Raw genomic sequence first — 23,455 nt, 5'->3', positions numbered from 1 at the left:
TTATGACGTCTCAGAAAAACACACCACCTGATTTTGCTAGGTTAGAGACAAGAAAACCGAAGTTGGAAGTCTATCTCTAAGTCTATAAAATGGCAAAACCCGAAAAGGCTAGAATAAAAGAAACAAGTCATTCGAATATCCTCTGAGTTACCAGTGTTTAAGTCTCAGCTCTGCAAAATCAGTTTTCAAGAATACTGTTTCCTAAGTACGTGCAAACTCTTCAAGTATCTTAGTAAGGGAACAAGGAAAAAGTGTTGAGCTTTTGCACGGAGTTTCGCTTCATGTTTGTTCATTACAACAATAAAGACTATAATAGCATTGTGGGATCTCTTGGCAGAACGACACTGCCAAAAGGGGGGAAATGGTCCTTATGGAACAATTGTCTTCTGCCGGAAGGCCCTCAATTAAAATTGTGTTTGAGCATACACAATATACGATTTTTTTTTTTTTACGTTAGTAGAAAATTGCTTTCGCGTGTAACTCCAGTGCTGCACGTGGGATAGGATACCTGCTGTAGAAATATCCAGGTGCAATCCCGGGCGGAAACTCATAGGACAAGAAATGGTGTTTGTGTCCCTGCGGGAGCTGGCGATAAATCGCTTACACCCCGTGGTGCAGTGTTCATTCTCGCTAACCTACGTGGGCCACGATTCTCGGTTGCTCCCTGAACGGAGGAAAGTGTCAGTTCATGTGTGTCCCTTTCTCCGCTAGATGTCACTGTAAATCAATCGCTTGTGGAGAGGGGACCCGTGTGTTTCTCGTTATCTTCAGACAGTACCAGGGTTTAAAGCATGGTCGGTCCCCGTACTTGTCTCCTCCCAGAGCGGAGAGCCCATCGCGGGACGGGGGCGGCGGGGACTCTCCGAAGCGAGGGCAGCGCCCCCTCGGAAGAGGCAACCGACGCGCCGCGACCCAAGCGGGAGGCGCGCAGGTTGCGGGGTTGCGGGGTTGCGGGGCTGGCTGCGCGATGCGGAAGGCGGGTCCGCGCCACACTCCTCTCCGCCCCCGCGAACGAGACGGTCACGTGCCGGGGAGGCGCTGCCCCCAGCGGGCGGCGGCGGGAGGGCGGGGCGAGGGCGGAGCCGGGCCGGCAACCGCAGAGTTCCGAGGCGCCGCGCCCGCGGTGCGGGAGTCGCCCGGGGCAGGGTGCGTACCGGGCGCGTGCGCCACGCTGGGGTGAGTGCGAGCCGGGGCGGGGACAGTGGCTCGCCAGCCGCGCGCGCCGGCCCGGCCAGCGCAGGCGGGGAGGGCAGGGGGAGGAGCCAGGGAGCGCGCAGGCCGTGGAGGGGGAGGGGAGGGGCGGGGCGGAGCTGCGACGCGCGCGCCCGCCAGAGTAGGGGAGGGGAGCAGCCGCTGAGCGCGCGCAGGGCCGGCCGCCGTGAGCGTGGGGCGAGCGTGGGCCGCGGCGCAGCGGTGTGACTTCTAACCGCGACCCTCCTCCCGGCCCCCGACGGGGGCACTGTGCGGCGGCCGCAGCGGCGCCGGAGCCCGCGAGGCCGAGCAGGCGGCCGTGCCCGGGCATGGTGGTCCGGGGCAACGCGGAAGGTGAGCGACCCCCGAGCCGGCGGCGGGGGTGGGGGAGGGGTGGGACCGGACACGCGTCGCCCGGAGGCGCCGCAGACCCGCCCGGCGGCGGCCCGAGCGCGGACGGCCTGAGGCGGGGCTGGGGAGGGCGCGCCGGCCCGGGCACCGCAGGCAGTCCTTTCGCGGCCTGGGCGGCCCGCGGCGTCCCCGAGCGCGGCAGCTGCCGGGTTATGTAACGCGTGACCTCCCCTTCTCCCTCCGCCATGGCGAGGCCGGCCGGGCGCCGCCGACCCCGCCGCCCGCGCACGGCCGCCACGCACCAGAGACTCGCACGTCGCCCTTCCTTCGGTGCTCCCCGGGTCCCGCCGGCGGACGCCACCCCCGGCCCCGCTCACACCGCCCCGCAAACTCCTTCCTCCTGCGTCGGCGCCTGGGCCGGCCTTTCAGCCCCGCGCCATTCATTCGTGCGCGCGTTCGGTCGTAGGTTCATCAAGCATCGCAGGATGTCGGCCGGGGCCGGGCGCTGGTGTTCTCCGCCCGGCCTCCCGCCACGCCATCCCTCTCCCCACCCCGTGACCCCGGCATCAGACGCCCCTCCCCCGCACCGGGTCCCAGAAATCTGTGTTGGACCAGCTGAAGGCAATTTTTATTCACTTAGTTTTCCTTGTTACCTGTTTCCTTAATATGCAGGGCACCTTTCCCCAACTGTCCTTACAACTGCCTTTTTCACACTTCCACTCGCTATTAAAATGATTGAGCCCCTGTGTAGACCGAAAGGGGCTTTTCCTTGTATATTTCAGTGCACTTGCTACCTACACCCAGTCTGTGAGGAAATAAAATATCTTAATATATCAAGAGTCCCCCTGTTTAAAACAAAATAATTGCAGATGGTGTAAGTTTACTGTTTCTGTCTTTCACGCATTCGCAGGTCATGTATAGAGTGGCAATGGTATCGTTTAGGTGAAAAAAATGTAGACTAGCACATCCCATAAAAGGACCTGTAACTGACTTTTAAGGACTTTAACGGTTCTTAATTATCTGTGTTTCTCTGGGCTGTCTGTACTCTCCGCTTTAGTCTCCAAGAGTTGCTTTTTCTTCTTTAGAATTGGGCACACCATAACGTTGGTTCTTGCTGTGGAGAACACGGTAATCCAGCCGTTGGGAGAACGGTCGACCTGCTTCCCAAACTTGCGTTTCTGCTTTCCCACATAGCCTTGTCTTAGCCAGTGCAAGTGCTGCTAGCAAGTGGTTCCCTCCCTGTGTTTCCTGTGCTGGATTCTTGGAGAGTCATTTAAAGTCCCTCTTGGATGAATTTTTCTCAGGTTTAGGAGGATCTCCATTCAATTCTTAGGCTATTTATTTGCCACTCAGATTCTACCTGCTACGTTATGATTATCTTCTTGTCCATACCCTCTTTTTCTCTTATCAGTCCATACCAAGCTAGGCTGTTGCCATAGAACTTGACTCCTATTTTATGGTAAACAATACATAATTAAGATTTTTTCTTTTTCCCTAAAAAGGTAGGAATCACTCTTTTAGGATTAGTGTTTATGATATTTCAAGTGGAAAATAACCTTTCAAAATAATGTGAATAGTCAGGATCACTCAATTTTCCCCACTCAAACTGGGAAAGTCAGTTCTACATAAAAGAAGGAAACCCTGTCCTCACCAGCAACAAGCTAGTCATTAATAGTAAGTTGGGAAGACTACATGTATTTGATAGTTCTTTCTTTGACAGTTGCTGTAGTGGAAAGATGAGAACTTTCGAGTTAGATGTCGGTGTAAATTCTGGTTTATTAGCTGTGTGACCTTCGACAATTTAAGTTACCAATATTTGGTTTTTTCCTCAGGTGTAGAATGAAGACATTATTTCCTACCCTGGATAGTTAAGGATTAAATGAGCCTTTAACTGTAAGGCATCTAGTGAGTACCTGGTACACAGTAATGCTCAATAAATACATACATATTCCCTCTGGTATATTTTTTATTGCAATTCACGGTCTAGAATGAGCCAGGATATGCTGGAAACAAAGCATGAGAAGAGAGCTGATCAGAAGAGGTGCTAGGTACTCCTTATCTCCAAGTTAATGAAGGAGTGGTAAGCTAAACAATAGTAAAGCTCTTTTTTTCTGTTTCTCAGGAATGTACACATGTATGTGGCATATTATACATTATAGAATGTTGAACAGAACACTTATAAATGAAGGAAATACGTTTTTGGTTTTTTTTGTTTTTTTTTTTTTTTTAGAGAGAGTGTGCGAGCGGGGCCAGGGTAGGGGAGTAGAGGGAGAGAGAGAATCTTAAGGAGGCTCCACTCGGGGTTTCATCTCACGACCCTGAGATCATGACCTGAGCGGAAATCTAGAGTTGGACGCTTAACTGACTGAACCACCCAGGTGCCCCTGAAGGAAATATGTTTTAATCTTTTTTTCTCCTAAATATAGCACCAACTGAAGCATTAACTTGGATATTAAAAAAGAATCTGATTTTTTTTTTCAAAGTCAAGTCAGGAAAGGGGGATGAGGATGAAGGGAGGAAGCATATTTTAAAAATTCTTTTTAAACAGCTGGGTCGCATGCTCTTCTTTTAGTGTCTCACCTGCTTACGAACAGTACATGAATCCTAGTCTGAGTTCCCGTATTGCTTCCTTAGACTGTTGGGACAGTGCCCTCCCTGGTATCCCTGATTCTTTTGCTTTTCTTCCTGACTGATCCCCACATAAGAATCAGAACGATCTTTTTATTTTTTTATTTTATTTATTTGAGAGAGAGAGAGCCGGCACAAGTGGGGGGAGGAGCAGAGAGAAGGTGAGGGCCAAGCAGACTCCCCGCTAAGCCTGACGCTGTGCTCCATCGCACCACCCTGGGGTCGTGACCTGAGCCAAAGTCAGACGCTTAACTGACTGAACCACCCAGGTGCCCCCAGAGTGAGCTTTTTAAAGACATAAATCATACTGTCATTCTTGTGCTCAAAAGCCTCTGAAAATTTCCTGTTATCCTTAGTATTGAATCAGAACGCCTTACCACAGCCCCTCGGGGCATTACGTGATTTGGCAGCTGCCAGTCCTAACTAAACCTCTTACCGTGTGACTCTTCATTGCCCTGCCCCAGTCCCTTGGTCCTTTTGCCATTTCTTGAACTAACCCAACTATTCCTACCTTAGGGGTGTAAAACTTTCTCTTCTCTTAGTTGGGCCACCCCTTCCTCCTGGTGGTTATCTTGCCTTTACATCTTCTGTTTGCTGGTCAATGTCATCACCTCATAGAGGCCTTCCTTGATCCCTAAAATAGAAGCCAGCCCCTCCCTCTGCCACTTTTGATGCTGTCATTTTAATTTTTGTTCATAGCAGTTATTGCTAGGTGAAGATACACTGTTCACTTACTTATCAATTGTCTCCATACACTTGTTTGCTTCAAGGCCTCTCTCCCACTAGAGGGCAGGGGCCTTGTCTGACTTGTTCTCACAGCTCTATCCCCAGTGTTCAGAATTCTACCTGAATTGGTAGATTTAGATTGATGCTCAACAAAATTTGTTAAATGAGTGAATGGTATACTTAAACATTGTTCTGGAATCAGACAGCCTGGGTCAGAATCCTGTCTCCTACTGTTTACTGATTCTGTAGTCTTGGGCAAGTTAATATCTTTTGATGCCTCAGTTTGCTCATCTGTGAGATGGGGACCATGTGTACCTTATAGGATTATGGTGAGTAATAATTGCATTAATGTATGTAAAGTGCTTAGAACAGGGTTATTTTATGGTTTCTAGAACAGTATTTGAAATTAACTTGGGAACATTCACTTAGGATTTTGTGTTTTTGCATGAGACAGAGGTATGAGCCTTGAATTTTGTATTTATTTCGGTGTTATTTTTGGCTACCAAAGTCATATTTATGGAACTCTTATTTAAAATAAATATATTTTGTGGATGTCTAGAATGGATTAAAAATAAACTGTTGGGGATGGCGACTAGTATTGGTCTTAATGTGGAAGTCGGCTTTTTCATTCTTAGATCTGTGGAAGATGCTAGAAGAGATTATCTTAGCAGCTGCCCACCAGAGTAGCTTTTACATATTTCCCTTTGAAGTTTTGCTGGAGATAGGACCGTGGTGATAAAAGGACTTGCTGGAAGCTGAAGACAGAAAATCCTTGAAGATCCAGTTGAAGGATGAGCCCTGTAGTATTTGGGAAAGGAGAGGTGTTTTATCATCTTTTGTGTTCAGTTTCTGCTATTTTTTGTTATGGATTTTTCCTCCAAAATTGTGTTTGGTTCTTAATGAGAACCTATAGTGACCCAACTATACTTCATATCTTTTTTTTTTTTAAGATTTGTTTATTTATTTTGAGAGAGAGAGAGCACATGCTTAGGGCAGAGGGGTAGGGGGAGAGGGGGAGAGAGAGTCCCAAGCAGACTCCACACCAAGTGTGGAGACCGACAGGGGGCTCAATCTCATGACCCTGAGATCAAGATCCTGAGCCGGAACCAAGAGTCAGACACCCAACCAACTGCATCACCCAGGCACCCCTACGTCATATCTTTTTTTTTCTTTTCTGTTCATCTTTTCATGATGTGATTTTGATTTTTCTTCAGTATTTTACAGAAATAGAGAAGAAAGAATTAGTGGGGACAAACAATAACTTTGTAATAATAGACACTCTGACTCTGAGCTAATGCAACTTGAATTGTTAGAAACTAAGATTCTCCCTGTAGTAACTGCGCTTGCTTGATACCAGTTATTTTTACTTAGTCCACATATCTTTAGTAAAATACCTCTTTGTAGGAACATGTTTCATTTCTTAGTCTCAACTTTAGCCAGTAGGATCCTATCTGTGGGCCTTAAACTTAGGGGAAAAAAAATCAAAATTTTGCTTCTCTGGGTAACATTTCTTCCAAAATTTAATAATAATTGCTAAGTTATTAAACATTTACTGTGCCTCAGACTCTTCGCTAGGTGCAGTGTCTCATTTAATATTCATAACCACTCTAAGGTTGGCACAGTTATAAAGAAACAGATGCAGATAATGTTCCTGGGGGCCAGTTACACAGGCAAGAAAGGAGCCAGGATTTCAATCTACTCCTGCCTCACTCCATAACCCAGGGTCATAACCACTTTGCTGTGAGGCACATTAAAATGAGGTTCCTGTTTGGAAACTTGCTATTATGTTTTATCGTGTTGTTTGTGTGTGGTGTTCCTCAAACTGCAAGTAATTTCATTGTGGGTAAATTTTCTTTGGATTTAACTATTATACTTAAATGCCTATATATTCTCTAAGTGAAAAATGTTTTGATAGGTTGATGATAGGCAAAATCATTTTTTTCCTCATCTTATTACAGAGTTACTGAAACAAGTCAAAGCATGTGTGTTATGGAAGGTCAGTTTGTAAATAGTTTGAAAAAGTTTTGTATATAATAGATGTGATGCATTAGAGTTAAGAAAACATGGATATCTTTAAATTTGCTTAAGGCTAAAATTTCAGGTGGCAAGTAAGTAATAAAAATTAGTGATGTGTTTCTGCTGATTATGGAGCAAATCTTTACCATCTTTGTATTTAGTAAGTAAGGAGGGTATTATCCAGTCAAGTTAAAATATGTTTTCTCATGTAGGCAGGTAGTTGCCTATGCACACGCGTTAGTTTGAGTAATTTTTTTAAAGATTTATTTCTTTATTTTATTTAGAGAGTGTGAGCGTGCAAGCAGGGAGAGGGGCAGAGAGAGAGGAACTTTAGCAGACTCCCTGCTGAGTGCAGAGCCCAAGCAGGACTCCATCTCAGGGACCCTGAGATCACCACCTGAGCTGAAACCAAGAGTCAGACACTTAACTGACTGAGCCACTCAGGCACCCTAGTTTTGAGTAATTTTTTAAAGACCATTCTGGTCTCATGGCTTTATGCTTGAATTAAAGATTAGTTACGGATGGGCAGAAAAGTTCATTGTGATGTGAATGATTTTTACTTGAATCCAGCGTCTGAGTAACCAAAATGTTGCTTAGTGGCTTCAGTCATTCCTGATCAAAACCAAGGTGAAAATGAGCTTTTTGGAGATTTAGTTAGAAAACAATAGCTGAATCTTACATTTTTCTGAAGGCCATCATTTCTACACTTTTGAGATTCCTAAGAATGAACTTAACATATTTTTATCATTTAGGCATTAGTCTTAATTATGATTTAGTTCCTTTCTCTTTTAAATGTTTTTCATCAGACTTCTGAATTTTATCTTAAAATAAGTTCTATTACTTTACGCATTTTTTAAAAAAGTTAAATTGGACTATCCTGAATTTTAAAAAATATTTTAAGTTTCTTTAATATTTTTGAAAGCATAACCAAAAATGTCCTTTACTTTTTGTAATGGTTTATACCTTAAAAAGTGCTTTCACTTGGCTTTTTCTCATTCAGTTCCTGTAAGAGAGAGGTCAGACAGTATATCCTGTTGTATAGCTGCAGTGTGATTCTGGCACTAACTACCCAAAGTCAGGGGCGCCTGGGGGGCTCAGATGGCTAAGCGTCTGCCTTCAGCTCAGGTCATGATCTCCGGATCCTGGGATTGAGCCCCATGTCGGGCTCCCAGCTCAGCAGGGAGGCTGCTTTTCCCTCTCCCTCTGCCTCTCCCCCTGCTCATGCTCTCTCTCTGAATCTTTCTGTCTTGGGTGAATAAATAAAATCTTAAAAACAAAACAAAACTTCCCAAAGTTAGGGCAGATATCACAGGTTAAGGGCACAGTCCACAAGATTCTCTTCACTTTAAGATACCCGCTGCGAGCTCCAGGGTTCCCAGGCCACTGGTACTTCTGACCAACTGGCTACAAATTTGGGAGTTCCCCACTACTCCCTCAGATTTGATAATTTGCTAGAGTGACTCAGAACTCAGGAAAGTACTTGCACGCACTGTACTTGGAATTATGGTTTTATTATAAAGGATACAAATCAGGGCAAGCCAGATGAAGAGATACCTAGAGAGAGGTCTGGAAGGGTCCCAAATTTGAGGCTTCCCACGTCATCAGGATGTGTTATCCTTCTGCCACATTGATGAGATTACCACCCAGGGGAATTCACCTAAGCCTTGGTGTCCACAGTTTTTACTGGAGTTGTATTACATAGGCATGATTAATTGAATTATTGGCCACATGGTGAATCAGTCTTCAGCTCCGCCCTCTTCCAAGAGATCAGGCTGATATCATGTGGCTCAAAGCCCCAACCCTCTAATCACTTGACTGGCCTTTGTTTTTTCTTTTCTTTTTTCTTTTCTTTTCTTTTCTTTTCTTTTCTTTTTTCTTTTCTTTTCTCTTTTCTTTTCTTTTCTTTTCTTGCCTTTTCTTCTCTCTTCTTTTCTTTCTTTCTCTTTGTTTCTTTCTTTCAAGATTTATTTACTTATTTATTTGAGAGAGAGGGAGAGAGAATCTGAAGCAGACTCAGTGCTGAGCACAGAGCCGGATTCGAGGCTGGATCCCACTACCGCAGTATCATACCTGAGCTGAAACCAAGAGTTGGATGCTTAACTGACTGAGCCACCCAGGCCCCCTTCACTTGACTGGCCTTTCAAGTATGGCTAGTCCCATCCTGAAACTAGGGGCCTACTGGGAGTTCTATATTAATATAAAAAGATGTCCTAGGAGCCCACCAAGGATAATGATTCTCCTATCAGTTGTAAAATTCCAAGGATTTAGAGTCTCCAGGAATGTCCAGGAATGAGGGACAAAGGCCAGCTAAATTTTATCTTGTACAATAGCTGAAGAAGTGTGAACAGACATTTGCCCAATTTCTGACAGTTGAAACTAGAACATATCTCTGTAGTAGTAGCCCAGTGATCTCCATTACTAAAAATTGTAACAGATAGCATTTGAATATATGTATGTAGAGAGACTGCTTTCTGTTGAAAATTGTAACATTTTCTTTTATCGATATAATTGTGTTTAAAACCTGGATGGACGTTCATTTGAGTCATATACTTAAATAAATTGTGTTGCAGGTAAGTTTATAAACTACATGCTTTTTAGTATTTCAAAAGCTCAGTAATTTTGGCTGTCAGTTTTGTTTTTGGTATATTTGAATTTGTAGTTTTAGACGAGTTGTTACTAGTGTTAAATGAGAGGAAATCTAAATCTGAGGTGAGATTTTGTTAGTGAGGTGGAGGTGTTGATAATGTATCAATTGGTTGTTAGTGTTGTAAAGAGTTTTTAGTAACTTAATTGACATTTTAAATTTCACCTCTTGAGTTACTTGTACTTCTTGAGTTGAGCTGTTCAGGTTTACAGTGTTGAAGGTTGATAATGTTCTTTTGCATATTGTTTATGCCCAGTAAAAATCTTATTTCTGATTGTTTCATTTGAAGGGTTATATTACATTCCCTTGGAACTCACTGGATATTTCTCAAAAATAGAGTATTAGCTAAATAAACTGTTTCACTGAGTAAGATTCCTAGTGTTTTTTTGAGAAATGCTGCATCTCCTATTTGGAATGTCATATCGTCTTAAAAATTAGTGGGTTTCGCTGGTGGTAGTTTTTTTTTTTTCTTTTTTTTTTTAAGATTTCATTTATTTGAGAGAGCGTGAGAGAGAAAGCATGAGAAGGGGGAGAATCGGAGAAGCAGACTCCTTGCTGAGCCGGGAACCCTGATGGCGGGACTCAATCCTGGCACTCTGGGACCATGATTAGGCTCAAGAGGCAGAACCTCTCCCGGCTGTGTTCAGCCATCCCCATCCTCCAGCATTCACATATACACATTTACTGTTCCTTTTCTAACTTTTGCAAAGTAAGGTTCACTCCTTAGTATGATATTCAGAATGTAGATCAGACCTGGAATTTGGGGAGAGGGAGTGCGAGGCACAGGATGGGAGCGATCTTGTTACCTGTAATCTAATCAAAACCTTGATCTGGTGAGTTGCATTTACTCCTGTTATTGTGAAATTCTTTATTTAGTTTACATTATAGCAGTTTTCTTTCTCTTTGGTATGCTTGATCTCATCTGGACTTCAGTACTTGTCTTTGTTTGCAATTACCACTCTAGATACACTGTAGGCAAAATCTGTGGCTCTCCCACATGAGTATTACCTGGGAACTTTTTAGAAATGGAGATTCCTGGCCCCACTCCAGACCTACTGAATGAGAAACCTTGGAGTTGGGGCTCAGCAGTCTTTGTTAACCGGGCCTCCAAAATATTCTGGTGCATGCTCAAGTATGAGAACTACTGAAGATGTAATTCCCTCTTCTTTGATATTACCTCCTTTATTCTCCATGTATGTTCTGTCCTTGTTACTAAACTTCTGTGACCTTTGGAATCCTTGATTTACTGCAACCTTGAACTTTCCTATGAATAATTATTTGGCTTCCCTGTGAGAAATACCACTTCTTAGTGAAGATCACTGGCTTTTTATTCCGTCTTCTAGCCTCATTTTTTAACCATGTTATCTGCAGAAGAACGTTCTTTTGTTTTACTTTCTAGCTTGAGCCCTGCTTTTTTGGACATGCTAACTCTGAGATGCATGTGGGATATCCTAGTGGAGATATTTAATAAGCAGTTGGGCCACATGGTTTGGAGTTCAGAAAGTCAGGAAAATTGAGGGAAGGTGTTTAGAAACCAGTTAATTTCATTACATCCTGGAGAGTCAAGAGAAGGTGGTTCTTTGTACTTTATTAAAATAGCAGTCTTCATTTCTTTCCTTTCCCTTCTCTGGAAATCTGTAATTACAGGGAAGAAAATTATTAGTAGTTCTTTTAGAACGCCTCCTTCAACTTGTATTCAAATGACTGATTTTGTGAAATCAATCATATTTTTGTATTTTTGTTGTTATAACAAAGAGGATAAGAGAGAAAATTCTTTGTTATATTGGTTTGGGATAGGAACTTTCCTTTTAATAAGATCAGTCTCAAACTGGGACATTACAAATATTGTGCATTTTCAGTTTTAATATATCCAAATATTTTTCGTATACATGTTTTTATCTGTGTGTAGTTTATTTAAATACTGACTCTAAATCATAATATTAAAATGCTGAAATATACTTCTGTTCATTAGGATACAGGCTAAGCTGCTGTAGCAGAAACTTATGAACACAGTGATGCAAATGATATTGAAGTTTTTACCTCTCCTGTAACAGTAGGTGGGCAGTCCATAGTGGGTGAGGGACTGCAGTTTTTGTTTTTGTTTTTTAAGGTTATTCGTGATCTCAGGTTCCTTCTGTTTGCTTAGCCATCCCCTGTGGTATTGTTCTCATTTTCAGGTTGAAGCCAAGTTACCTCATAGCTGCATAACAGAAAAAGAAATACTTTCCTTTAAGAAGATGGCACAGATTTTTTTTTTTTTTAACATCTTATTCTGCTCATATCTCACTGGCCAGAACTTAGTCACATGGCCATGCCCAATTTTAAAGGAGCCTAGGAAATGTAGTCTCTAGTTGGTAACTCTGCTTCCCACTCAGGGGGGTCGGAGAGGTGTTCTGTTACTAAAAGAAAGGGAGAATGAATACTGGAGGACAGTTGTCATTCTGCCACTCCAGAGTTTGGGAGTTCCAAGACCACTCTCATTTCTGATACCAGTTTGCGGATTTGCAAGTTTGGGGATTCCCCAAACCACCCTTAGGGTCAGTAATTCACTAGAAGGACCCAGAACTCTTGAAAAGTGTTGTACTCATGGTTATGATTTATTCAGTGAAAGGTATAGATTAAAACCAGCCAAGGGAAAAGGCACATGGCGCACACAGGTGGAACTTGCAGTTGTCCTGTCTCACTGGAGTCTAGGACAGCACTAACTTCTGGCAGCGAGTGACAGTACACACAAAGTATTGCCAACCAGGGAGGCTGATCCAAGCCTTAATGTCCAGAGTGGTTTTCTTTTTTTTTTTAAGGTTTTATTTATTTATTTGACAGAGAGAGACACAGGGAGAGAGGGGACACAGCAGGGGGAGTGGGAGAGGGAGAAGCAGGCTTCGCGCTGAGAAGGGAGCCCAGTGCAGGGCTCGATTCCAGAACCGTGGGATCATGACCTGAGCCAAAGGCAGACGCGTAACGACTGAGCCACCTAGGCACCCCAGTGTCCAGAGTTTTTATTGGAGTTTGGTCCTACAGTTATGGTTGGCTGCCCACATGGCTGACCTTTAGTCTCTAGTCTCTCAGGAGGTCGATGATGCATGACCCAGAGCTTCCACCATAAATCACATTGTTAGACTATTTGGAGTGGCTCATAGTCCCTAGGTAAACAAAGACATTTATCAAGCAGGACATTCCAGGGGCTTAGAGATCACCTCTCAGGAACCAAGGGCAAAGGCTAGACCTTTTTGAGTAAGGTTAAGTCTTCACTAGATAGCCACTTCTGTGGATAGGCACATCTTGTTTTCTGGAAGTATAGACAGAGTTACATAATATATATGCTTTCATTCAAAAAGCTTTTTTTTTTCTTAAGTGAATAGAGATGTATAGAATCATGTACATTTTAAAAGCTGCAAGAGACTAGGCTTTGTCAGGTTCAACTCTATCCACAAATGAAAGAACTGGGATCCGACTGCTTGTGACTTAAGGTCAGAGAACCAGTTAACAAAGTTGATATTGTATCTGGATCTCTACTTTTTATGAGTATGGACTACTTATGGTTAGAGTCTAGATGGAACCTTATTTGTAGGACCCATTTTCTTTGTCCATGCATATACCATGCATATCTGGGAGCTACTATACCTGACCCAGACAGGTGCTGGATTCAAAGCATCTGTTTTGTTGAATTGTATTAGGCTGGTTCAATTCAAGGTAAGTATTCTTACTTTTCAGAAGTTTATTATATTGATAGCATTGTTTTTCCACTGAAGATTGGTAACAGTTTTGTACAAGTTAAGTGTGATTTTGCACCACCAACCAGCAATGCAGCCTTATTGAAAGCCTGTAGTCTTTCTACCCAAGGAGGAAACTGTGTGCAAAATAACTGTATTTGGACTACCTCCTCCACAGATTTTTGTGAACATAAATAGTAAATATAAAGATCTCTTTGAAAAAAATCTTAAGTACTGGAAATGTAAAATATTCCTAGTGGTATGTTTAAATTTAAAATTTAATACTGAAAGGAAAGAAATATAAAGTATCAGTCAAAAGGTGAATTTTTTTTTAAGATTTTATTTATTTGAAGAGAGCAAGCCAACACAAGTGGGGTAGGGGCAGAAGGGGAAGCAGACTCCCTGCCATTGTGGGGCTCCATCCCAGGACCCTGAGATCATGACGTGAGCTGAAGGCAGATGCTTAACCAACTGAGCCACCCAGGTGCCCCAAGAGGGGAAATTTTTAAAAGATGGTGAGAATATGGTCATTTTCTCCCATTTTCTATTTCCTGTATTTCTCAGTTTTCTGCAGTAAACATGTAGTTCTTTTATAAATAGAGCAGGGGGAACTTTTTAAAAAGGAACACCTAGCAAGACCAAATACCAGCAACATGACAAAGCAGTGTATATACACAAGTCACAAATAGGGTGGATAATAGGCAATTTCTCAAGAAAAGCTGGAAAGATCAGACTCACTTCTAGAAAAGGTTTGTGTACCCAAGTCTATCATTTGTTGTTTAGACAGTGCTGTGTATATTGTAGCCACTTTTATTTGGGTGGTTTAAAGTTCTTTGATTTCTGTATTTGGTGTTGATCAAGAAGGTATCTCCTATAATATGGGGATTGTTTCACTGCAGCAGAAAAACGGTCAGAAGAACATGTCTCAGTATACTGAAGATGAAGGAGCCAGGTTAAAAAGTTTTTTAAAAGGGTCCTGTTAGGTTAGGAATAATACCTGGTTGAAATATCTTGACGTTTTATTTTTATATATTTTTCAAAGGTATTTTAAATACACACAGTATTTTATTATTTACATCCTAGCAATTAGGATGTAAACTGTCAGTTTGGTTTTGAATCCCTAAAAGCAAGTATATGGTAAAGTCTAGAGCCACTAGTTGTGCTTCTTGGAAATAGTTACAAGGGCCTAATGTCCATCACCTGGGTGTCTGATTTGTGTTTTTATTTTTATTTATTTATTTATTTATTTATTTATTAAAGATTTCATTTATTTGACAGACACAGCGAGAGCAGGAACACAAGGGGGAGTGGGAGAGGGAGAAGCAGGCTTCCCACTGAGCAAGGAGCCCGATGTGGGGGCTTGATCCCAGAACCCTGGGATCATGACCTGAGCCGAAGGCAGACGCTTAACGACTGAGCCACCCAGGCGCCCCTGATTTGTGTTTTGAATAGATTGAGGAGAGTCTTTCCAAAGTCAAATCCTGACTAGTGTGTGGGATACGTCTAGAAGAAGATTCTACTTCCCTGGGTTATGAAATTGAAGAATCTGTGCCCTTGTAATTTCAGCAGTCTGAGAATTGTAGACAAAGATGGTCTCTATGGTTGAATCAAACCAAAACATAAAAATAGCTGTATTTCTCTATTTAAATATTACATAAAAGCTGTTGATCTGCTATTAAAGCCTTTACCATATAAGGACAAGTAAGAGCTGTCGGAGCAGGCATTGTCAAGTCCTGTTAGGGACTGCTACCACTTCATTTACTTAGTCACTTGCAAGGGCAATACTTGGTCTTTTTTTTTTTTTTTTTTTTTATGTTACATTAGTCACCATACATTACATCATTAGTTTTTTTTTTTAAGATTTTATTTATTTATTTGACAGAGAGACACAGTGAGAGGGGACACGAGCAGGGGGAGTGGGAGAGGGAGAAGCAGGCTTCCCGCTGAGCAGGGAGCGCGATGTGGGGCTCGATCCCAGGACCCTGGGATCATGACCTGAGCTGAAGGCAGACGCTTAACAACTGAGCCACCCAGGCGCCCCTACATCATTAGTTTTTGATGTAGTGGTCCACGATTCATTGTTTGCGTATAACACCCAGTGCTCCATTCAATACGTGCCCTCTTTAATACCCATCACCAGGCTAACCCATCCCCCACCCCCTCCCCTCTAGAACCCTCAGTTTGTTTCTCAGAGTCCATCGTCTCTCATGGTTCGTCTCCCCCTCCCATTCTGATTGGTGTGAGGTGGTATCTCATTGAGGTTTTGATTTGGATTTCCCTGATGCTGAGTGATGTTGAGCACTTTCTCATGTGTCTGTTGGCCATTTGGATGTCGTCTTTGCAGAAATGTCCATTCATGTCTTCTGCCCATTTCTTGATTGGATTATTTGTTCTTTGGGTGTGGAGTTTGATAAGTTCTTTATAGATTTTGGATACTAGCCCTTAATCTGATATGTCCTTTGCAAATATCTTCTCCCATTCTGTCAGTTGTCTTTTGGTTTTATTGACTGTTTCCTTTGCTGTGCAAAAGCTTTTTATCTTGATGAAGTCCCAGTAGTTCATTTTGCCCTTGCTTCCCTTGCCTTTGGCGATGTGTCTAGGAAGAAGTTGCTGTGGCTGAGGTCAAAGAGGTTGCTGCCTGTGTTCTCCTTTAGGATTTTGATGGACTCCTATATCACATTTAGGACTTTCAACCATTTTGAGTCTATTTTTGTGTGTGGTGTAAGGAAATGGTCCAGTTTCATTCTTCTGCATGTGGCTGTCCAATTTTCCCAACACCATTTGCTGAAGAGACTGTCTTTTTTCCATTGGATATTCTTTCCTGCTCTGTCGAAGATTAGTTGACCATAGAGTTGAGGGTCCATTTCTGGGCTCTCCATTCTGTTCCATTGATTTATGTGTCTGTTTTCGTGCCAGTACCATACTGCCTTGATGATTACAGCTTTGTAATAGACCTTGAAGTCTGAAATTGTGATGCCACCAGCTTGGCTTTTCTTTTTCAACATTCCTCTGGCTATTTGGGGTCTTTTCTGGTTCCATACAAATTTTAGGATTATTTGTTCCATTTTCTTGAAATAAGTTGATGGAATTTTGATAGGGATTGCCTTAAATGTGTAGATTGCTCTAGGTGGCATAGACATTTTCACAATATTTGTCCTTTCAGTCCATCAGCATGGAATGTTTTTCCATTTCTTTGTGTCTTCCTCAATTTCTTTCAAGAGTATTTTATAGTTTTCTGAGTACAGATTCTTTGCCTCTTTGGTTAGATTTATTCCTAGGTATTCTATGGTTTGGGGTGCAGTTGTAAATGGGATTGACTCCTTAATTTCACTTTCTTCTGTCTTGGCGTGTATAGAAATGCCACTGATTTCTGTGCATTGATTTTATGTCCTGCAACTTTACTGAATTCCCGTATGAGTTCTAGCAGTTTTGGGGTGGAGTCTTTTGGGTTTTCCGCATAAAGTGTCATATCATCTGCAGAGAGTGAGAGTTTGACTTCTTTGCCGATTTGAATGCCTTTTATTTCTTTTTGTTGTCTGATTGCTGTGGCAAGGACTTCTTGTACTATGTTGAATAGCAGTGGTGATAGTGGACATCCCTGCCGCGTTCCTGACCTTAGGGGGAAAGCTCTCAGTTTTTCCCCATTGAGAATGATACTCACTGTGGGTTTTTCATAGATGGCTTTTATGATATTGAGGTATGTACTCTATATCCCTACACTGTGAAGAGTTTTAATCAAGAAAGGATGCTTTACTTTGTCAAATGGTTTTTCTACATGAGGATCATATCTTTATTTTCTTCTGTTTCTTTTATTAATGTATTGTGTTTTGTTTTTTTTTAAAGATTCTGTTTGAGAGACAGATGAGATAGAGAGTATGAGAGGGGGGAGGGTCAGAGGGAGAAGCAGACTCCCCACTGAGCAGGGAGCCCAATGCAGGACTCAATCCCGGGACTCCAGGATCGTGACCTGAACCGAAGGCAGTAGCTTAACCAACTGAGCCACCCAGGCGCCCCCTTTTATTACTGTATTGTATCACACTGATTGATTTGCGGATGTTGAACCAACCTTGCAGCCCAGGTATAATATAAATCCCACTTGGTTGTGGTGAGTAATCCTTTTAATGTACTGTTGGATCCTGTTGGCTAGTATTTTGGTGAGAATTTTTGCGTCCCTGTTCTTCAGGGATGTTGTTCTGTAATTCTCCTGTTTGATGGGGTCTTTGTCTGATTTTGGGATCAAGGTAATGCTGGCCTCATAAAATGAGTTTGGAAGTTTTCTTTCCATTTCTATTTTGGAACAGTTTCAGAAGAATAGGTATTAATTCTTTAAATGTTTGGTAGAAATTCCCTGGGTAGCCATCTGGCCCTGGGCTCTTGTTGGGAGATTTTTGATTACTGCTTCGATTTCCTTACTGGTAAGGGTCTGTTCAGGTTTTCTATTTTTCTGTTTCTTCCTGGTTCAGTTTTGGTAGTTTATACATCTCTAGGAATGCATCCATTTCTTCCAGATTACCTAATTTGCTGGCATATCTGCTCATAATATGTTCTTATAATTGTTTGTATTTCTTTGGTGTTGGTTGTGATCTCTCCTCTTACATTCATGATTTTATTTATTTGGGTCCTTTCTCTTTTCTTTTTGGTAAGTCTGGCCAGGGGTTTATCAATCTTAATTCTTTCAGAGAAGCAGCTCCTAGTTTCATTGATCTGTTCTACTGTTCTTTTGGTTTCTATTTCATTGATTTCTGCTCTGATCTTTATTATTTCTCTTCTCCTGCTGGACTTAGGCTTTATTTGTTGTTCTTTCTCCAGCTCCTTAAGGTGTAGGTGTAGGTTGTGTATTTGAGCTGTTTATTGTTTCTTGAGAAAGGCTTGTTTTGCTATATACTTTCCTCTTAGGACCACCTTTGCTGCATCCCAAAGATTTTGAACGGTTGTGTTTTCATTTTCATTTGTTTCCATGAATTTTTAAAATTCTTCTTTAATTTCCTGGTTGACCCATTCATTCTTTTAGTAGGATGCTCTTTAGCCTCCATGTATTTGAGTTCTTTCCGACTTTCCTCTTGTGATTGAGTTCTAATTTCAAAGCATTGTGGTCTGAAAATATGCAGGGAATGAACCCAGTACCGGTTGAGACCTGATTTGTGACCTAGGATGTGATCTATTCTGGAGAATGTTCCATGGGCGCTAGAGAAGAATGTGTATTCTGTTGCTTTGGGATGGAATGTTCTGAATATATCTGTGAAGTCCATGTGATCCACTGTGTCATTTAAGGCCTTTATTTCCTTGTTGATCTTTTGCTTAGAGGATCTGTCCATTTCAGTGAGAGGGGTGTTAAAGTCCCCTACTATTACTGTATTGTTGTCGATGTTTTTCTTTGATTTTGTTATTAATTGGCTTATATAATTGACTGCTCCCATGTTAGGGGCATAAATACTTAAAATTGTTAGATCTTGTTGGAGAGACCTTTTAAGTACGATGTAGTGTCCTTCTTCATTTCTTATTACAGTCTTTGGTTTAAAATCTAATTGGTATAAGGATTGCCACGCCAGCTTTCTTTTGGTGTCCATTAGCATGGTAAATGGTTTTCCACTCCCTCACTTTCAATCTGAAGGGGTCTTTGGGTCTAAAATGAGTCTCTTGCAGGCAGCATATCAATGGGTGGTCTTGTTTTTTTTATCCAATCTGATACCCTTTGTCTTTAGACTGGGGCATTTAGCCCATTTACATTCAGGGTAACTATTGAAAGATACGAATTTAGTGCCATTGTATTGCCTGTAAGTTGACTGTTACTGTATATTGTCTCTATTCCTTTCTGGTCTATGTTACTTTTAGGCTCTCTCTTTGCTTAGAGGACCCCTTTCAATATTTCCTGTAGGGCTGGTTTGGTGATCACAAATTCTTTTAGTTTTTGTTTGTCCTGGAAGCTTTTTATCTCCCCTTGTATTTCAGTGACAGCCTAGCTGGATATAATAGTCTTTTTTTTTTTTTAAAGATTTTATTTATTTATTTAATTGACAGAGAGAGAGAGACAGCGAGAGAGGGAACACAAGCAGGGGGAGGGTCAGAGGGAGAAGCAGGCTTCCCGCAGAGCAGGGAGCCCGATGCGGGGCTCGATCCTAGGACCCTGAGATCATGACCTGAGCTGAAGGCAGTTGCTTAACCAACTGAGCCACCCAGGCGCCCCTGGATATAATAGTCTTGGCTATTTTTCTCTTTTAGTGCTCTGAATATATCATGCCAGTCATTTCTGGCTTGCCAGGTCTCTGTGGATAGGTCTGCTGCCAATCTAATGTTTCTACCGTTGTAGGTTACCGACCTCTTCTCCCGAGCTGCTTTCAGGATTTTCTCTTTGTCTCTGAGACTCGTAAGTTTTACTGTTAGATGTCGGGGTGTTGACCTATTTTTATTAATTTTGAGGGGAGTTCTCTGTGCCTCTTGGATTTTGATGCCTGTTTCCTTCTCCACATTAGGGATGTTCTCTGCTATAATATGGTTCAATATACCTTCTGCTCCTCTCTTTCTTCTTCTTCTGGGATCCAAATTATTATAATATTGTTTTGTCTTATGGTATCATTTATCTCTCAAATTCAGGGCGGTACTTGGTCTTAGTAAATTAGTTCTTCAGATGGCTTCCCACTGCCTGCTCGTCCAAGGGAAAAAAAAAATCCTAGATAACTGCTGTATAGATTTCTTGGAGAAGTAGCCTCTTGCCCAGTGTTGTACTCCAAATGAACATCACAGTTACCCTCTTCTCTGTGGCTTGCCTCTGTGATTCTAGCTGCCTATGGAATGTTTTCCAGTATCTTAAGTCCTTTTCTTTTTCTTTTCTTCTTTTTAAAAATTTCATTTTTAAATTTTTAATTGTGGGGAAATCACAGAAAAGTTACCCTTTTAACCATTAAAAAAAATTTTTTTTAAGGTTTTATTTGAGATTGAGAGAGCACAAGTGGAGGGCGAGAGGGAGAGGGAGAACAGTCACTGTTGCGGGCTTGATCCCAGGACCCTGAGATCCAGACCTGAGCCAAAGGCAGACGCTTAACCAGCTGAGCCATCCAGGCGCCCCTAGCCAATACATTTTAGAGTTACAGACGTGTAACTAATAGATTAGCACTAATGAAAATGTATTTGGGCAGTTTCTAGATCCGTAGTGGGAATTTTGCTGGTGTGTGAACTGTTTAGAACCCTATGTTAATAATTCTTTAGGAAATAGATGGGATCCTACTTTTGCATGAAAATGATTGCTCTTAGTGATTAATATCATTCCATGGGTAGGTATTAAAATCCAGCAGTAATCATAGTAAAGAAGACAGAATGATGTTTTGTTTTGGTGGGATTTGAATAGTTTCTTTAAATGCACATTGGAAGTCCAGAGGGAACTGGTAACTGTCTGCTCCAGCAAAAAATGAAATAAAGTTAGGGGAAAAGTATGAATAAGTAATTTTGATGTATTTTTTAATAAGCAGATCCTTCATAAGACTCTTCATAGGGTTTTGAGTATCCCTGTTAAGAGAGTGGAAGAGTCAGGAAATCTTCAGCATTGCAAGTCATTCGGGGTCCCTGGGCTCATTATAAATACAGCTGCTGTCCCATTTGTGCCTCACCTGGCTAGCTGTTCTTCCGTGTTGACACTGGGGGCTGGGCGTAGCTGCACTGACAGCCTCTCATTTCGTTGGTCTTTATAATTTCATTACTTGAGGGCTAATAGGTGAGTTTTAGCTTATGAATCTTTCGAGGGGTGGAACATTTTCAGCCCCTTTTGTGGTCACATATGGGAACACAGAACACAGCCAACAGTCTTTATCAACTTAGTTTTTTAGTTCATTCATTTTGGTTTTCAGTCTTTTTCAGTTTGAGCTTTTTCTTATTCAGACCTCAGATACTTTAAAACTTACAAAATTGAAGTGGGTTTAGAGAGTGGAATCTTAACCTGCTTGCTGTTTTGCCCCAAATTCTGTTTCCTCCTTGACACATTCATCCCATATATCCAGTTCATGGTTCCACAGGGATTTTACTGAGCACTAATCAGTCAAACTTCATTTTATAGGTGAAGAGATGTGAGGCTCAGTGCTCTTGGACTCATCCCAAGTCATATAGCTAAGCAATGGTGGAACTGGGATTAAAGCCCAGATCTTGTGTCAGTAAATCTATTGCTCTTTCCATTATGTTGTATACCATAGATAGCGCATTTATAATAATGATGTTGTGTACTTTATCATTTTCAAAGGGTTTCCACACATGTGGTCTCATTTGATTTTCACTCCGTGACTTGGGGGGGTAGATTAGTGTAATAGCAGCTAATGTTTATTGAAGGCATAATCTGAATGCCAGGGATAAGAGTACTTTTGCATACCTGAATCATTCTTTATCCATTTTTTAACTAGTTTTTAAAAACCTTAGCAATTGACTTCTGTGTTGATGCTGGATAAGAAGTCTGTCCACTCTGCGCATCGACCTGGTATTGCAGTACTTCAAGAACGGTGCACCCCCAATTAAAAAAAAAAAAAGTCCATAGGTTATTTTAAGTAGTGCATTACAGTTTCAGAAGCATTTATCACTTCCCTCAAGGTCATCAAGCACTGTGGGACTAGATAGGGAGCCCAGTCTGCAAGAGTTTCATCTAGAAGACACTTTTTATTTACAAGTTTGAAAATTGGCTGGCTTATTGATAAAGGGCATTCTCTTCTTAGTGAGCAGGGTTAGTCAAGAGGACATGTTGTAAGTCAGAAGGTTGCTTGGAAGAGAGAAGATGAGAGTGTATGTATTATTTTTGAGTGTTTTTTTTTTTTAAGATTTTATTTACTTATTCGAGAGAGAGAGAATGAGAGATAGCACGAGAGGGAAGAGGGTCAGAGGGAGAAGCAGACTCCCTGCTGAGCAGGGAGCCCGATGCGGGACTCGATCCTGGGACTCCAGGATCATGACCTGATCCGAAGGCAGTCGCCCAACCAACTGAGCCACCCAGGCGCCCTATTTTTGAGTGTTTTTGTGTCAAGTTGTGGTATCCTGGTGTATTGCCCTTCTCTATTCTAGGGTAAGCCCTATTTGAAGAAGCCAGTCAGTCATCTAGAGTCGAGAACTCTTGCCCTGAATATGGTTTGAGAGGCATAGGTGCCTCTTCTTTGAAGCTCCTTACTGGTTAGCAGAAACATAAGCCCTGACTTCATGGTGTACCACTTTACAAGAATAGGTTTTTATGTTATCCTGATTTCACACTAGAAAGGAAGCACTGTAGTCTGTAGAACCCCCTAAATGACTTACATTTAATTCCACCTGTTGTGTGGTTCTCGTTAGCATAAAAAGTGTGTATCATTGACTAATTTTGTCTGTGTACCATTTTGGGGGGGAAGGAGTGTATCCTATTTCTGTTTATTAACACAGAATTTGTGAATCTTCAGAAAGATGTTTTAAAATAAGAGAAATAGGGGCGCCCTGCTGGCTCAGCCAGTAGAGCATGGAACTCTTGATCTTGGGGTTGTGAGTTTGAGCCCCACTTTGGGTGTATCGATTACTTAAAAATAAAATCTTAAAAAATAAATAAGAGAAATAAAAAAGTAGATGAAATGAAAGACACAGGGTAGTTTCAAATATAGATATACTGGGGTGCACTGTACTGAGACATTCCTATTGCTACCTTGCTTTATTTCTTACATATAAGTTCATTTTCTTTACTTAACAAGAATTTATTGATTTTCTGTTATATGCAAGATTAATGGCTATTTTATATAGTATGTTTTTTATATTTTCATTCTATAATGTTTTGAGTATGAGAAAGGAGAGGAGTGTGGGTCTAACTGAAATAAATGAAGTATGAATAATCTTTGATGCTGTGTACATACGAACAGAAGTCTGATAAGCCTACTTATTACTTGCTTCCTGTCACCTGGGTCTCTCTTTTATTGACCTTACAGTTTAGGTTGTTAGGTAGCTTCACTGCATGCCAGGCTGGTCTGTTACTGTTCTTTGCCAGCATCATAAATGTGGATCATGTAGTTTTCTTTGTGTCCAGAGTTTGTTTTTGTCTTTTAAGTTTTTTTTGTGTGTGTGTTTTTTAAAGATTTTATTTATTTATTTGAGAGAGAGAGAATGAGAGAGAGACAGAGAGCACATGAGAGGGGGTAGGTTCAGAGGGAGAAGCAGACTCCCCAGTGAGCAGGGAGCCCGATGCGGGACTCATTCCTGGGACTCC

The 23,455-nt window shown here is 41.8% G+C and overlaps 1 protein-coding gene across 5 annotated transcripts in view; it reads left to right on the top strand.

The window, feature by feature from the left end:
* The first annotated feature begins 1,107 nt into the window (after nt 1-1,107).
* Nucleotides 1,108-23,455, top strand: part of REV1 (REV1 DNA directed polymerase) — a 100,953-nt gene continuing 78,605 nt past the window's right edge. For 4 of the 5 annotated variants that reach the window (XR_003609389.2, XM_028103831.2, XM_028103830.2 and 1 more), the window contains exon 1: nt 1,383-1,545. The gene's annotated coding sequence lies outside the window, so the exon portion shown is untranslated. Of the gene's footprint in view, nt 1,177-1,382; nt 1,546-23,455 lie in introns of those variants that run through there. The other variant, XM_028103829.2, reaches the window with a different exon arrangement.

This window comes from Eumetopias jubatus, unplaced genomic scaffold (assembly GCF_037043125.1).
Source record: "Eumetopias jubatus isolate StellerSeaLion01/CBP00866 unplaced genomic scaffold, mEumJub1_p1.0 scaffold_9, whole genome shotgun sequence".
NCBI lineage: Eukaryota > Metazoa > Chordata > Mammalia > Carnivora > Otariidae > Eumetopias > Eumetopias jubatus.
Note: the sequence above shows the minus strand (reverse complement) of the source record. Positions and strands in the feature narration are given on the sequence as shown.